Raw genomic sequence first — 6,160 nt, forward strand, 5'->3', positions numbered from 1 at the left:
TCTGGGCCCGGAGATTTAATGCTAGAAATACTGAATATGGCCTCCTGAATCTCCTTGTGCGTGAAAGAATTCACTAACATAAGCTGCTGGTCTAAAGACAGCTTAGCCCCCATATCAACATACTTCTTGTTTATCTCCTTTGTAACAGAACTAGAACTTCCCATAATTCCTCTAAAATGGTTCATAAAATGAGACACAACTTCAGGAAAACTATCCACCACTCTCCCTTGCTCATTAACAAATGTAGCTATTCTATTAGTCTCCTTACGCTTCTTCAAACATGCATGAAAAAATGTCGTATTCATATCACCTTGTCGCAGCCAATTTATCTTGCTTCTTTGGGTCAAAAAGCTATGATACATTTTCTCTTGAGTTCTGAATTCTTCTGCTGTTAACTTGACCCTATCCTGGACTGTTAGATTATTAGGCTGAAGTTGAGCTCGGTACATTGCTTCCTGATAATCATCCTTGGCTGTTTGAAACTTGACTCCCAAATCTCCAAAACAGTCCAAGTTGAATCTCTTCAATTTATGCTTTAATCTCGTTGTCTTTAGAAAAATAGCTTTCAGACCTTTCCCCTTCATCGGTTGCCTCCAGTTATCTAAAACCAGCTGCTTAAAGCTACCATGTTCAGTCCATAAATTGTAGAACCTAAAAGGCTTAATACCCAAGTCCTCCACAGGCAATATAGAGATAGTACAAGCATAGTGATTTGAGATTGTTTCCCATTTAAAAACAGCAGTGGTATTAGGAAACCCATCTAACCAATCCTCATTAATGAAAGCATGGTCTATTTTAGAATAGATTCTAGCAACTCCTTCTTGATTGTTAGTCCAAGTATAAAACGAACCCGTACTCTTAAGAACTTCCAGATTAGACACAGCCAGCCTCTGAGAAGAATCTACAAGCTCTGTAGAAGACACTGATTTTCCTCCATTTCTTCCTCTAGCTGTAAATATAGTGTTAAAATCCCCTAAAACCATCCAAGGGCAAGCTGGACAAACAATTTGAGCTAAACCATGCCATAATGCCTTCCTCTCTTCCAAAGTATTTCTGCCATAGACAAATGTAATATTAAAAGAGCTTTGGTGACCTGTCATTTTAATAAGGCAGTGAACAAACTGAGAATTCTCCTCTAACACACTCACTTTGACAAAAACTTTCTCCATATGATCAAGATCCTTCCCTCAATCACTGGACTAGAATAATAGTCCCAGTTCCTAAATTTATTATCCATTACTTCCTGCACTCTACTACCCTTCATTTTATTTTCTAAAATAACTCCAATTCCTATTTTATTCTTACTACATATATCTAACACAGCATCTTGTTTTTTTCGGGCTGTTCAATCCCCTAATATTCCAGCTGAGTATATTGCAACTATCCATAAGAAGTTTGCATTTTACCCCTGCCATCTTCAATCCCCTCTGCCTGTTCCTGAAGGACCCCAAACAAATTTGTCGACTTCTTACCTTGAACCTCATCTTTATGACCATTCATGCTATTGTTACTACCTCTTTGACTGCTCCTATGAAGACTCCCTAACTTCTTAGGCGTGTGCCATTTACTCTTTGAATCCTGGCCCTGAACGACATTTGTATCCTCAACCAGCTTCTTAGTTCCAAAATATTGTCCCTGTCCAGCTTCAGTAGTTACAACCTGCTCTGTGGCCTCTTTTGTTGATGAAGTAAGTAACTGATTGTTCTTCTCCCTTCCCTGTTCCTGAGAAATTCTAGACTCAATAGCTTTCTGATCCAATTGAGTCTTCTGATACTTGTGGCAATCAGACATAACATTCCCATAACATCCATAATTTTTACATTTGACTGGTAGCCATTCGTAATCCACCCCTTGTTCCACAAGTTGGCCATACTCATTCATGTAATGAATAATCCTAGGAGGATTATCTGAAAGTTCCATCTCCACCAAAACTCTAGCAAATTGAACTCTAGTTCTCTCTCGAGTAAACTTATCAACCATAATCGGCTTGCCTATAGTACTCACTAAAGCACTAAGGCAATTTCTGCCCCAATATTGAAGTCCAAGGTCATGCAATCTAATCCACAAAGGCACTGAGCAGATCAAACGAATCGCATTTAAATCTGTTGTCCAAGGTCAAACAATCACTGGTTTTCTGTCAAAATGAAGACAACCATTTTCCACAACATGGTTGCGAGTAACCTCATCGTTAAACTTTACCATTACCAAACCCATAGTCATTCTTGCAATTTGAGCAATCCCCAGGTGACCCCAAACTCTCTTGATGAAACCTTCAAAAACCGGCAATGGAGGGTTAGCCCCAAGCACCATACAAATGACTGCTGAGTTCCAGTTAGCTGATTGGATTCTTACTTCATCCTCATCAACCATTGCAATCCTCTTTCCATCCTTGACTAGAGGTTCAGCATAATCTAGTTTCTGATCACTAAAGGAGAGCTTACCTGAATTAAACTGATTCCAATGCTTTTGAGCCGACGATTGATAGTCTCCACTTACCAATTTATCCGTCCAGTTAGCAGAAGTTGACCCAGCTGTAATCGGTTCACCGTCTTGAACATCCTCATTATCGGTCATTCCCAAATCTGGCTTAGATCGAGTCTTATCCTAAACCTGGGCATCACCCTCACTAATATCCTCTTCACATTTTGGATTGAAGGCAGGCCATGAACATCAGATCTTGTCACCGGTTTTCTCACAGATTTCTTCTTCTTCGCCATGGAAGAAGGATATCTATTATTATTATTATTATTTAAGAAAAATAAATTGATGGAGTTGACCCTCGTCTAGTTTTAACTTTCCACTCCAAAATCACGGATTATTTGGCAAGATATTTTGTTTTTTTGTTCAGAATTTGGAAAAGATTTTTAAATTCTATTTAACAACAAAATTGTAATGGTATTTTTTTTTAGTACTGGGGAGGGGATTTCAACTTGTGATTTCCTTTTTTCCGATGAGAGATATAATACCACGAGACTGTATTTATGAACACAAATTATAATGCATTTTGAGCATTTTTTTTCTTTTAAGAAAAATAATTTCTTTGTAGTACTTTTAAATTTAATATTATGTTAATGATACTAAAATCAGGTATTGGTCACTACTGACTTCGCTAACTTATGCTAAGAATACTCTCAATGGGTGTTCTACTCCACACATTTTTCTATTTTACCTTTAAATTTTACATTATACCATACATCAGCTTCTCTATATATTTCTCTATATCATTTAAATATTATATTTTAAACATATTTTATTAATTAAAGTAAAATAAAATAATTGAAAAAAATTAATAAATATATACTAAATGGGAGAGAAAGCTTATAAAGAAAAATAATAACATTAAAATATTATATAAAGGATATGTAAATGTTATGTAAATGTAGATATGAATTAATTGGAGTTTGTGCATAGCTATTATAAATATATGTATAAAAAAGCTGATAGAAGATGTTTTTATGAGTTTTAGCTAAATATTATAGAGAAAATGTATTACAAAATACATCACTAAAACATATTTTTTTTATAATTTACCTCAAACTTTTACATTATACCATACATAAGCTTCTCTATTTTTTCTCTACATCATTTAAATATGTTACACCCAAATTTCAAGAATGAAATTTTTGATCTCGAAAGTCAGGCTTGTAAAGTGTCAGTTCGAAATAAGCTTATTTGTCATATAATCTGTATTAATGAGAAAGTCAAGGACAGTCTCGCTGAGTATTAAAATGACGACGTCGAAATTGGTGAGCTCGGAGTTACGTGATCTCGAAGGTGTTTCAAGGTTACAGGTCGAGCTCGTAGTTACAACAATGGGTTCAACACTTGTATAAATCTCCTAGTTAAACGTTCGCCATCTAACAAGACAGCTTGAGCTCAGGCATTGTGAGCTCAGGAACGGATGATCTCGACAGAGTCTCTTGTTAAAATTGAGGTAAACCGAGGTAGCGGGTTCATGATGGTTGGTCAATCTCGGAGGCATTTGATTATTCGAGGTCAATAGACAAATGTGAAGTAGTTACTGTTAGAAGATCCCTATATATATGGGGTTGGTTGTAATCTGTTAATAAATCCCGAATATCATGGGATTTATACACGTATTGTATAATTATATGCATTTAATTATATTTAATTTTTGATTTGAATAATAGCTCTCCCGAAATGTGAGGGGAGATAATCTGTAAACCACTCTATAAATAGAGTAGTGCTATTCATTTGTAGGAGAGGGAGAAATTTGTATTACGAATACTCTGTTAAATTTCTTCCAAGAGCTTTGAGAGAATTCCATAATTGAATAATATCGACTCGTGGAATAGGCAGATTTTAACTGCTGAACCACGTAAAAAATCGTGTCTTTTATTGTTTGTCTTTTTTTATATTTTGTTTAATTGTTTTTCATTTCTAAGTTGACGAAAAACGACGTTAACAAAATATTATATTTTTAAAAAATATTTTATTCATTTTAAGAAATAAAATAATTAAATATAATAGTATCATACTCATATATATACAAATGTTTATAAGAAAATAGTAAAATATGTATAGCTTGATGAATAGTGTTTCACTACGTATAGAGAAATACTATTCATTTAGGTAAAAAAAATATATGTTTACATCACCCATGGAAGACTATTTACCTCCTCCATTAGGAGTGTTCTAAGCCTAAGTAACACAAATGATGTCATGATAGTTTAATTTTATTATTGTTATGTCACCCAACTCACTCTTTTATTATAGAGAATAAAAATTAAAAAAATAAATAATTAGTCATGTTTTTTTCTTCTAAAAATTTTGCAATTATTTAAAATTAGTGTTAAATAAGTGTTTTTTTTTTCGAAGTAAAAAAATTCATAATTGAAGTGAAACTTACTACAAAGGATTTGGCACAGTGGCAAATATGGCGGTTTCATATTTTTTGGCTTGTTTTAATTTAAATTCCTTTTATACTGATTCTTGTATGGAGCACTTCTTGAAAAAAAGGGTTTTCAATAATTTCTTGTAACACATTACCCTAGTCTTAGTTGCATAACTATAACAAAGTTAAATAAAAGACATGACTAATTATTTATTTTACTAATTTTTATTACTCATAAATAAAAAAGTAAGGGGTGATTTAATTATATTAGCATAACTGTAATAAGTTAAACTGTCATGACTAATCATTTTATAAAAATGAATATTACTAAAATAAAATGACACAAGTGAAAAGATTATGCCAAAAAATGGTTGCCTTGTATTGATGTTATACGTTGTATTTGTACAACCTACAAAAGAATTATTCAACGATTCATATCTTCTAAATTAGAAAACACTCTTAATATACATCAAATTTGTATCCCAATTGTATCCCACAAATCAATATTAGGATCCCAAAGATATTATCATAACATCCCCCCTCAAGTTGGAGCATGTGGGTTCAAGATGCCCAACTTGCTAAGGAAAAAATCAAACTGTTTCTTCCAAGTGACATGGCTTTTCACTATTCCTTTCCATAGAAGGTTGCTCATCCAGCCCAGCGGATCCATTGTTTATGCGGCAGTGCGATGTAGCTGAAATACGTAAGCCCCTATTTATTAGTAAGGTATAGGTTGGGGAAAACTCCAGAACAAGGGTTCCAAAAAGAAAAAGCTTACCTTATATTAAATAGTTGTTTTAGAAAGGGGCACCCCTACCTAAAAGCTAGCGCGCAACTTTCAACCGTTGTTGCTTGCTGCTTGCAGGAAATTTGAGAGCTCTTGGAGCACAAATATGATGTGGAAAACCTCCCTATCTCCATTATGATTTATTCGCTTCTTCCTTCGCGCAAGCGCTTGGTTCTCCCCTTGTTGTGTTGCATTTCTGCCTAGAGGCTTTGTAAATATATCGCCAATTGAACTGTCGTTGGAACAAAGGAGGGATTAATCAATCCCTCTATAATTGCATCATGAACAAATGACAATCAACTTCAATATGCTTTGTGCGTTCATGATAAACTGGGTTCCGAGCAATATGTAAAGCTGACTAGCTATCACAAAATAATGGAATAGCTCTAGGATGGTGAACCCCTAAACTCAACAACAAGCCTTTGAGCCACTTAAGTTCACAAGTGATGGCCACCATAGAACGATATTCTGCCTCAGCTATAGACTTCCAGACAGTGTGTTGCTTTTTCATTTTCCAT

The sequence above is a fragment of the Humulus lupulus genome, chromosome X, assembly GCF_963169125.1.
Source record: "Humulus lupulus chromosome X, drHumLupu1.1, whole genome shotgun sequence".
NCBI lineage: Eukaryota > Viridiplantae > Streptophyta > Magnoliopsida > Rosales > Cannabaceae > Humulus > Humulus lupulus.